Raw genomic sequence first — 12,500 nt, forward strand, 5'->3', positions numbered from 1 at the left:
GAGCTTTACTCAGTTCCATCATTATTTGAAAAGACAGGAATTCCACAAAAGTTACTCACCCAGCGAGTTCTCTCTCGGAAATAATGAAATCTTCAATGTTCTTTATATAGATACACGAAAAAACAGACAAAAATAAAAACCATTTAAGAGATATTATTAATTAACAAAAATTAAATTTGAGAGATTAGAAAAGATTAAATGTTTAAAACTTAGATGGCTATATAAAGATCGGATGGAACAGACTCAATAACTTTAAGAATAATAGAAAATTATTAATATTATTAATCAATTGAAGATAAAGTAAGTATAAAGATAATTAAAGATTATAATATAAAATATTATAATTCTTAATTGAGAAGTACAGTTGTATATGAGGTGCAAAAAGGTTTTCCTTGTGATTGGGATGAAAATCCACGAATGACAACATTATGTGCGAGAGAGGGTAAGAATCTTAGTTCAAACATTGATATTGAAATCCTAACACAGTTTCAGGAATCTCTTCGAAAAATCGCGAGTGGATTGATGGGCAAACACAAGCAAAACTAGGAAAGCACACTGAAAGTGCAGTCCTCCTCCAAGGAAACTTAATTCTCAACCTTTTGTCAACCTTGACCTTGATATTGGACATAAGACTTTGAAAATTGAATCAATTTCACGTCTCATTATAATTAACCCATGAAAATTATACTAGTCTTTGAGTAAAATTGTGGCCAGGAAGCTGTTCACAAACAGACAAACAGACAAAGAGAGGCAAAAACATAACCTCCTTTCAACTTTGTTGACGGAGGTAATTATCATGGAATGGGAGAAATAATTCAATTTAATAAGTAAAAATAAAAGCTCTTAATAACGCAAAGTTTCAAAGAATACACACACAAATAAATACCAATCTCTATTAACGAGACATCTGAGAATATTAAGGCTAAAAGATAAGGTATTTATATATATTCCTTACTTCTCCAACATTCAATTTATTGAAATTTCATAAAATATTCCTCATATAATTTTCCTCGGTTAGTTTTGTGCCTAATCAACCTTTTGTATATATCTCCATATACAAAGAAGTGACTAATGAATGTTACTATCTTTTCCGTAAAAGAAGGAACTGGTTGACTGACCATAAAGTCTTGAAAACTATTGAAAATTAATAACTATAAAACTACTCAAATCCTTTCCATCCTGCTCTGTTTCATATTTATTCTATTTTGTGATCAATATATATTTATTTAACGCGTAAAAGATATAAAGGAATAGAGTTTTGGACACAAAATGCCACAATGAATTGGAAGATAGGGGTTTTCAAGTAGTGACCGTTAAAACTACATGAACAGCAAAATTTTGAAAGATATTCAAAATGAGAATATATATATATATATATATATATATATATATATATATATATATATATATATATATATATATATATATATATATATATATATATATATATATATATATATATATATATATATATATACTGTATATATGTATATATATATATATATATATATATGTAAAAAATTTTTTTTTTTTTTTTTGGGGGGGGGATGGTGGGGCTCAGGCAATGTCGTCCTGAAGGAAATTCCTAAAGGGTTGCTTCCTAGGGTATATTTGACTACAGTGATATTCCCAGAGAATTTTACCTTAAGGTATCCAGAATTCTAACTCCTGGAGCGAATATCCCTAAATAAATCTAGCAAGGATATCACATAATATCAGAGGAGGTAATCTTGACACGCAAACATAGCAATCTTCACCTCGAACAGTATTAACGCTTCGAGGGGTTATAGTGACAAGAATCTAAAAACGAGAATGAAAAGAGAGCTGTTTACAAGGTATCTCTCCTATTCCGTTTCCAGGGTGTATCTGACGAAGTCGGCAGCGCCATCTTTATTCCTTTTCGTGTAGCTCTACTACTCAGTGTTTTCCCTTGTGATCTCTCGTAATTTTTTATATTATTCAACAATATGATGCTTTCTCCGGCCCCTTCTGCCTCTGGAAAGTTGAGTATTATCTTTACTTTGTATAAATATAAGCTCTTGTCGTTTTCAATTAAATCAAGAGTGATATTAATGTAAACAAGAGCTGTTGCCTACCGGAGGCATCCTGGATGCTGTCGCTTGTTATGCCTGGGTCATTTAGTTAGCCAGAGCGACGCTCCCGGTTGTTGTGCTTTAATAAATCTAGCTATTTAGCTCCTCTAGGAATTCTTATATGATGCCGTTAGTTTTCAGTACGGCGATTTAGGTAACCGATCTTGCCAGGCCCGATGCTTAGTATCCTAGGCGTGTGGCCCTAGTACTTTCATGTATGATATAAGTTTTCCGAGTGATTGATTGATTGATTTAAGGTTATCTTATTGAAGCTATAGGCAAATATTTTATACATGTAAGATATTGTTGAATTTTCTTCTCCAAGATTTTATTCAAGAGAGTTTCGGTGATTTAGGTAATCGATTCTCACCGCACCTAGGCTAGTAGCCTATGGGGCTTTAGTATACTTTTGCATACATCCCCGGTTGTTCTTTTCTCCTCTGGAGACTAAGTTCAATCCCTTTCTCCCTCTGAGTAAGCCTTAGGCTTATTCCTAGTGGTTTTATCTGAATAATATTCAGGTATAACAATACTAACATATATCTGTCCTCACCCGCTAACCAGAGTGACTGGTTTTGGGGTTTGTGGCAGAACATCAGAGTTCTAGTCTGTGGTCTGCGCCTTTCTAGCATAGAGAATGAATTTCCTTTGCTAGGTTAGGTGCAGACACAGGAGGCTTTGCTTCCTTAGCCCACATCTGAAGGATTCTGTACGAGATGATTCCTTCTGCTAGTGGTCTAGAAGACTGTCCTGTGTTGTTATTCTCGGGCTGGAGAATGAGTTTTTCTCCATTGCCTGGCGAAATAGCTATACCTAACTTTGTTCTGGTATGGAGGAGGATAGCAAGTAGTGCCACTTTCCTCCTTAATAGACAAACTCTAGGTTAGGATGAGCTTTCCTAACTGCTGGGTGTGTCTTATACTAGAACGAAGTTTATAGGACCCTTATCCCATTCCCCCTCTCTTTCTTAGTGATGGACTAGCCATCATATCTCTTGGCCGCAATCCTACTTCTGTACCTAGTGTAGGTTAGGATGGGGGACTGGCTCAGCTCTCTGCTGGCCGGTACGTTATTGCCGGCCGGCAGAGACCGCTTTTTCTTCTGCAGAGTGATCCCCAGACCTCCCTTAGTCTCCCTTCCATATCTGCTGGTAGAGCCCGGCAGGCTATGGATATATACGAAGCGTGAATGCTACATTCTCCCCTTCCATATGTTCACTCTTTCTGGATGAAGGTTGTATGACAATGCCGCCTTATAACCATACATCCATACTGTTTCTCTTGCTAGTGTATTGTACTCCTAGCCCGACTGCCAGCTTAAACGGCCGGCAGCTGGGTAGGTGGAGGTTCTCTGGTCCGTAGTCACTGCCGGCCAGCATGGGTAGCGCTACCTTTGCCTGCCGGCATTAAAAACATATCACGAGATCTGCCGGCCACTACGATTAGCGGCCCGCAGTCGAGTGCTAGTGTTTTCAGTTGCCGGCCGGCACACATTTGCAAACCAGTGACCTGCCACCTATTAGTTAAAGGTAGCATACCTTTGGTGTACAGTAGTTACTATTTTTGTGATGTAGTACACACTGCATTAAAAAAACTACAGTACAGGGTTTGTTATAACTCTAAAGTTCTTCCAACATACTTAATGTTATCTTGTATAACCTTTTGTTGAGACCGTAAAATATATAGAAAGTGAGTTCTTTCTGTATTCATTCTATCCCGTATATTAAAACTTTATTTCAAGGTGTGAGCCACACCTTAACTTTCCGCTTAGGAAAATATATAAGGTATTCTAGAATAAGAATTAACCTTAGTTTTAATATCTTGGGAGCTTACAGCAATTGGCTGGGCAGGAAATACAAGTATGTGTCTTTCCTTCTTCCCTTTCTAGCTTTACTGTACAAACTACATGTATTAACAATAAGTGAAAAGCCTTCCCTTGATCCTCATGGATTTTCTTCTCTTTACAGGAGGACCATCTGAAGTGCGAGAGTATGTTCTGCAATGTATGCAGCAAGAATTTCTGTGGACATGAGTTATGCAGGAGGCATACAGCATACGCAGCTTGCAAAGGTGATCTCCGGTATTGGGACCCTCAGGTATGTATCATATGTTCTAACCTGATTACCGAGGCATTTGACACCCCTAAGTCGGTGGAGTCAAGGGATGCTGCTAGGGAAAAGTTTCGAACCTGGGTGAAGGGTTTTCAGAAAAACACTTCAGGCCCCTACCTTCCAAACGAGAAGATGAGGGCCTACCTTTCCCCTAAGGCATCGGCTGATGCAGTCATTCCTCAGCCTCAGGAGGAAATACCAACTGTCCAAAATCTTGTAGATTCTGAAGTCTCGACCGCCCTTCAAGACATCCAATTGGACGATAGGATGTCAGAAGTGTTGTATTATACAGAGAAGGACCTTTTGGGAGAAGGTCAGGAGGAGGGGCTGACCCAGGTCTCAAGAAATAGAAGAGGGAAAAATCGATGAGGTGTCGGTAACATCGGTTCCGGCCCCGGAACCTGTTCCTTCTACATCGTCTGCTATCCCAGGTGATCTGGGAAGGACTCTTTCTTCTATTGTTGAGATGATTCAACAACTACAAAAGAAGAATGATGAAAAGAAAGCTGCGATGAAACTGGAGATACCTAGAATCGCAGCTTCACATGGGGCCCAGAAGCGACTCAACGTGAAGGATCTTCCTTTGTGGTCAGATACCAATCCTTGGAGGTATGCCGAACACATGCCAATAACAACCGGGAAGATTGTTATATCGGAGAAGTTGGGCTTAATTCCCCTGCAAGATGTGGAATTTTGGCCCTACAAAGACTCTTACCCGGACTGCTACGTCCGTCTTAGGAAGGAGCCAGCCTCAAAGGAGGGGACCGAGCCAAAGGAGGTCATAGTCCTTGACCATAGTAAAGCACAGGCGTTACAGGCGAGCTCAATGAAAGAGAGGGGCTTCACAAACTCAAAGGTGCCAGCCTTGAGTAAGAAGCTTCCCTCCTTTGTGGCCTCTCCATACCCCTCCTTCCAGGAATGCAAGCAGTTATCCCTGACCTTACCCTTCGACCAAAAAGATTGGAAGGACATCCACCTTACCTTCTCAGTCGGGAAGCTGGAAGCTGACATTGCCGAACGTCAGTTTGGTGAGGAACTTCCAAAGCTGTCAGAGTTTCTCTTGCGCAGAGAGCAAGAGACGAATGAAAGACTTGTGGCATCGATGTCGTTGTAAACGACCTTGGAAACAATGGCAAGTGACCCCAAGAACCAGGACATGTTCATGGTAGTGGCCAAAACCCATCTGGCCACAGTTACGAAGGATCTCTATAGCTTTATTAGAGCTAGGAGAGCCTGTAGAGAGTTCGTGTTTGCCTCGGCTGCGGTGAGGCACGAACCGAGGAAGCTGATCTCCTCTTGCATCTGGTGTAAGGACCTCTTTCCCAACGAAGTGGTTAAAGAGGTAGTAGACAAAGCCGCCACGGATAATAGGAACCTTCTCAAAAAGTGGGGCTTAAATCTTGATAGAAAGTCATCTCTGGATGAGGGTGCCCAACCCAAGAAGAAGACAAAAAGGCCTAGGCTAGCCTCTCGGCCGGCTAAGCCCTACCGACAGCAACAACATCAACTTCCTGGGACCGCGGTGCCTCAGATAGTGGTACAACCTCCAACCATGTACCAGTGGTTACCTCAACAAGTGGCGACACAGTCGCCGGTTTTTAACCCAGCTTTTGAAAGGCAGACTTCTTCCTTTCGCTCAAAAGCTATAGGAATAGCCAGAGGTTCTTCTAGACGCCCTTCAAGGGAAGGGGATTCAGAGGAGGACGTGGTCAAGGAGGCAAGGCCTCAGATCCACTTCAGCAGAAGTGAGATGCTTCCAGTAGAAGGGAGACTACATCTATGTAGGGATCGTTGGACCTTCGATTCCTGGGCCCACAGCCTAATAAAGAATGGACTAGGTTGGAGCTGGAGCAGTCCTCCACCTCAATTTCCTCAGTTCTTCCGACACTCTACCCCCGTTCTGGAAGAATATGTCCGAGAACTCTTAGAGAAAAGAGTAATCCGAAAAGTTAAGTGAGGCACGAACCGAGGAAGCTGATCTCCTCTTGCATCTGGTGTAAGGACCTCTTTCCCAACGAAGTGGTTAAAGAGGTAGTAGACAAAGCCGCCACGGATAATAGGAACCTTCTCAAAAAGTGGGGCTTAAATCTTGATAGAAAGTCATCTCCGGATGAGGGTCCCCAACCCAAGAAGAAGACAAAAAGGCATAGGCTAGCCTCTCGGCCGGCTAAGCCCTACCGACAGCAACAACATCAACTTCCTGGGACCACGGTGCCTCAGATAGTGGTACAACCTCCAACCACGTACCAGTGGTTACCTCAACAAGTGGCGACACAGTCGCCGGTTTTTAACCCAGCTTTTGAAGGGCAGACTTCTTCCTTTCGCTCAAAAGCTATAGGAATAGCCAGAGGTTATTCTAGACGCCCTTCAAGGGAAGGGGATTCAGAGGAGGACGTGGTCAAGGAGGCAAGGCCTCAGATCCACTTCAGCAGAAGTGAGATGCTTCCAGTAGAAGGGAGACTACATCTATGTAGGGATCGTTGGACCTTCGATTCCTGGGCCCACAGCCTAATAAAGAATGGACTAGGTTGGAGCTGGAGCAGTCCTCCACCTCAATTTCCTCAGTTCTTCCGACACTCTACCCCCGTTCTGGAAGAATATGTCCGAGAACTCTTAGAGAAAAGAGTAATCCGAAAAGTTAAGTCCATAAAGTTCCAAGGAAGGCTGTTTTGTGTTCCAAAGAAGGACTCAGAAAAATTCAGTCATTCTGGACTTGTCGCCACTCAACAAGTTCATAGTGAACTACAAGTTCAGGATGCTCACACTTCAACACATAAGGACCCTACTGCCCAAATGGGCATATACCGTCTCTATAGACTTGTCTGACGCTTATTGACACGTTCCAATTAATCGTCACCTCTCCTCCTACCTAGGCTTCAAGTTACAAAGAACACTTTACGCCTTCAGAGGCATGCCTTTCGGGCTAAACATATCCCCAAGGATTTTCATGAAGCTCGCGAACGCAGCCGTCCATCAATTACGCCTAAAGAGGATCCAAGTATTGGCCTACTTGGACAACTGGCTGGTGTGGGCATCATCCAGGACAGAATGCATGCAAGCATCCAAGATAGTGATCCAGTTCCTGGAACATCTGGGATTCAAGATGAACATCAAAAAGTCTCGACTATCTCCAGCTCAAAAATTTCAGTGGTTGGGAATCCACTCGAATTTGGAGTCACATCGACTTACCATTCCTGGGAAGAAGAGGAAAGAAATAGCAGGATCTGTCAAGAGACTATTGAAATCCAAACGGATATCAAGACGCGAACAGGAGAGAGTGCTGGGCTCTCTACAGTTTGCTTCGATAACAGATCCAGTGCTAAGAGCACAGCTAAAGGATGCAATAGGGGTCTGGAGAAAATACGCATCAAATGCGCGAAGAGATCTAATGAGACCACTACCGACTTGACTGCGAACGCTTCTCAAGCCGTGGGCCAAAGCCAAGCAACTGAAAAAATCCATACTTCTTCAACCTCCTCCCCCGTCAGTTACTATCCACACAGACGCTTCAAAGGAAGGCTGGGGAGGCCACTCTCACCAGAAGAGAGTCCAAGGAGCTTGGTCCAATCTTTTCAAGTCATTTCACATCAACTTTCTAGAAGCCATGGCAGTACTTCTGACACTAAAGAAAGTATCTCCTCGCCACTCGACACACATAAGATTGGTTCTAGATAGCGAGGTGATAGTGAGATGCCTGAATCGACAAGGGTCGAGGTCGCCTCAAATCAGCCAAGTGATGTTGGCCATATTCCGTTTGGCAGAATGGAAGAAATGGCACCTGTCAGCAGTTCACATTCAATGGTTCCGCAACATGACAGCGGACGCTCTATCCAGGTTTACACCAATAGAGTTAGAATGGTCCCTAGAAGCAGGATCTTTCTCCTTCATCTTGAGTCAAGTCCTGGAACTGCAGACAGATTTCTTTGACTTTTCTAACAACATTCTTAATGAATTCCGAAGGGCCGTGCTAAGCTTAGTCCTTCAGCGCCTTCAAGACCCATTTCATGGTCACTAGATAAGATTCTTCATTTTGCCTAAATAATGAATAATGAACAGTGTGCTTAGAAGGATTTGACTCAAAAAGTCATATTTCTGTTTGCACTCGCTTTGGGGGCCAGAGTTCTAGGAGGGAGAACTGAATCTATTTCTAGACCCAACGTTTCTTACCAAGAACGAGCTACCCACCAACAGGTGGGGTCCCTAGAGAATCTGCCCTTTGAAGGAAGATGCATCTCTATGTCCAGTGAAGTGCCTAAAGGTCTATCTTCATAGAACTTCAGATTTTAAGGGAGGACAGCTGTTCAGAGGAGAAACCTCGGGTTCAAATTTATCTCTGAAACAACTAAGGCCGAAACTCACCTATGTTATTCGCAGAGCGGATCCAGAAAGTACACCCGCAAGTTATGATCTGAGGAAAGTTACCTCTTACAGGAAATTTCTTCAATTATATGGACTTTGAACATCTTTGTTCGTACACCGGCTGGTAGCCATCCAAGGTGTTCTTTATGCACTCTGCAAAGCAATCGGGGCAACTCAAGAGGTCTGTGGTAGCAGCAGGTAGAATTCTTCAACCTTCTGTTTAAATCTGTGAGGAACAGTGAAATTAATTTGGGACGATTAATTAAGAGGGTGAATGTGTAGTAACAGACTGTTACTACACACTAAGTGATAGGCCACTAACGTGTCCTTACGAAGTGTTCCATTGACTTTGGTGAACTAAAGCATAATACGGACACTTGTGCCAAGCGTTTCTTACGCTAGTGTAAATAAACAGTAATACAGACTGTATCAATATTATTAATAATTCGATTAAAGTGGTAAATCTGTTTCCTTTCAGACAAAACAATATTTTTTGTTTACTGTATTCTTTATGCTTTAATGGATATCGTTCACATTTTATAAATTTTATAAATGTTGACTGATTTAATGTTTATTAAATTTTTAATAAACTAGTTCATACTGAACCCGGGGTCTTATTCGCCCACACTCATTTTATTAGAAATGTACTGAGCATTAAGTTTAAAATATGGATAATTTCAACATGGAATATCTTTTAATATTCTTCCTTTCATCAAGCAAAAATCCACTTGCTTTAACCCTTCCTTAGGAAGGATTAACGTTGTACCCTAAGGGGATGGTGGTAGAGATGCAAAATTTGTTCCTATACGGATACAACTGTTATCCGATAGTTTAATAAGAGTAGACACACTGGGGGAGATGTCAGGAATTCATACTGACATTGGTGACTCTTATACAAACTTTGCTTTATAATGTATAGGGCAAGACCACTTTAAAAGCTTCTCCTTTTGTCACTCATAGTTAATATGTACTCCTCGAGACTTTTTCCAGAATCTAGTACGACTCTTCCCTGTAGGGGGCAGGAAGCACTAACATAGTTCATGCTTAGATGAAATGATGTATGACGGTAACTTCATAGGTCTCTAGGTCTAGCTGGACCAGGAAAATACTTTCTTGAGGTTACGGCACCGGCTGAGAATCCACAGATACAGTAATGCTCTGGTAAACTTCCATTAGGACGACATGGCCTGAGCCCAAAAAACGGATTTTGAGCGAAGTGAAAAATCTATTTTTGGGTGAGGTAGCCATGTCCTCCTGATGGACCCGCCCTTCCTTTTATTGTAAAATGGGCTTATTGACCCCTCCCTATAATAGAGTATCTGTAGCACCTCATGTATTGCTACAAGGAATAAAGATGGTGCTGCCGTCTTTGTCAGATACACACTAGAAAGGGAATAGGAGGGATACCTTATGAACAGCTCTCTTTTCATTCTCGTTTTTAGAATCTTATCACTGTAACACCTCAAAGCGTTAATACTGTTCAGGGTGAAGATGGCTATGTGGCGTGTCAAGAATACGTCCTCTGATATTATGCGATTTATTTATTTACAGATATTCGCTCCAGGAGTTAGAATTCTGGATACCTTAAGGTAAAATTCTCTGGGAATATCACTGTAGTCAAATATACCCTAGGAAGTTACCCTTTAGGACTTCCATCAGGACGACATGGCTACCTCACCCAAAAATAGATTTTTCGCTTCGCTCAAAATCCGTTATATATATATATATATATATATATATATATATATATATATATATATATATATATATATATATATATATATATATATATATATATATATATTTATATATATATATTTATACATGCATATGCATATAAAGAACACTCAACTAACTATCCAACAACCACCCACCAAAGGTCAGGAACTTCCATCAGGACGACAGGGCTACTTCACCCAAAAATAGATTTTTCGCTTCGCTCAAAATCCGTTATATATATATATATATATATATATATATATATATATATATATATATATATATATATATATATATATATATATATATATATATATAGATATAGATATATATATATATATATATATATATATATATATATATATATATATATATATATATATATATATATATATATATATATATATATATATATATATATATATACAGTGCATTAAAAAAATAAATGGAAATGAGGGCAAATAAAATCATTCCCATAATTTGACGACGTGAAACAATAAAGAGAAATGAATGCTAATGAAGATCGTTATTTCATAAATCTAGAAAATGTCAAACGTTTTTAGGATACTCTTTACTTTGCAATACTGAATCCTTTTTTGTGGTAGTCCCTTTTTGCTCCAGTTCCTCCTTTGAGATGGGAGTCGATCGTCCTTTTTGGGGAATTTTTTTTTTTTTTATCTTTTCAGGGTCTGTGCTTGGGAAAGACATTGGGGTGCACGTTCCTTACAAGGAAAATGCCGACCATAATGACCGAGGTTCAATAGGCTTTCACTCTTAGGGCTGCTCTAATCTTAAAAGTTTATCCCCATCACTAAAACAAGAAATATTGAGGTCATGTATCCAATAAGAAATTACTAAATCAAAATAGATGGCATAAATGGAAACCTGAAACCAAAAAATTTTGCCGTAGGTTAAGAACCTGTGTCAGGATACCAAATATACCAAAGATAAATCCCTTTTGATAGACACGAGAGTAGCTGAATACAGTAACTATTTATTTTCCTGAAAGATAGAGGTCGATAAATGATAAATCTAAATGTCAGAGCTTCATTATACTTGAATGAAAGATTTTCTTGGCTCATTTTTCAAACTCAACCCTTATGATGGCCAAGTGAAAATTTATGCGACTATAATTGAAAGATTTTACATGATAAATCCCAACTTTGGTGTTCGTGTGCTCCAGGGACAGCTTAGTGACGCCCATTGATCTGTCAGTTGTTTTCATAGACAGCCATTGCCTGGTCCACCTAGATAAGAGCTTGAACGCTGACCAAGTGTGTGTGCATATTTCACTTCGTCCTGTTTATCTTGACGTCCTTTAAACCTCCAATCTCAATCATTTAATTCCATAAAACATGAAAGCAAATAGAATGTACAATATATTAATTTACACGGCTCCCAAAATATGACGATTTCACTTTATCAACATAAAATAAAACTTAGATTTGTGAAAATATAAAATCCGAAAACAAACGACAATATATATTTTTCATTTTCCAGTGTCGGTATGGAGGTCAATGCAATGACAAAAACTGGACAAAAACACGTAATTTCGTTATCTTTCCTAAATACTTGGATATGTAAAAAAAAAAAAAAAAAAAAAAAACCTAGCTTCCATAACTTACCTTAAAACCCATTAGTTTTTCAGCACATTTTGAGAGGAAGATCTTGCAATTATCTAAGCCATAAGTCTGATTCAAGATTCATAGAAATTGGAAAGCAGAAGAAAAAAGCATGAGGAATCGGTAACATTTCTGAGAATCTATTCCCAAGAAAATTCATATATGACTATTTTTTTCCTTTGTCATTTCACCAAGAAAAAGTTTTGAGAAATTGGAGATTTTTAGTAATGAATAGACATTCTATAAGAGAAATATTATTTTACAGACTATCAACAACCCTTAGACCTGCATTTATCAACAAATGTTATCATAGATGTTAACAAACACGGACGAGTTTACTTATATGCAATTTAAAATAGAATAACCATATACAAGCCACAACAAAAAAAATGTCAGGTTCAGTCTGGTCCTTTTTTTCGTTACGAAAAATGTTTCGTCTCTCTTCTGAAGTAAACCTCATTGATAGATATACTAAGACCTCTTTGACCCTCCCTTCACGACCTCATTAAAACTTCCAAGAATCCATAATCTTATTTTAGCAGTTGATGACTTGTTTTTTATTCTTTAATTAAATTAATATTTCAAATGGAGAATAAA

Source organism: Palaemon carinicauda, chromosome 5 (assembly GCF_036898095.1).
Source record: "Palaemon carinicauda isolate YSFRI2023 chromosome 5, ASM3689809v2, whole genome shotgun sequence".
Classification (NCBI taxonomy): domain Eukaryota; kingdom Metazoa; phylum Arthropoda; class Malacostraca; order Decapoda; family Palaemonidae; genus Palaemon; species Palaemon carinicauda.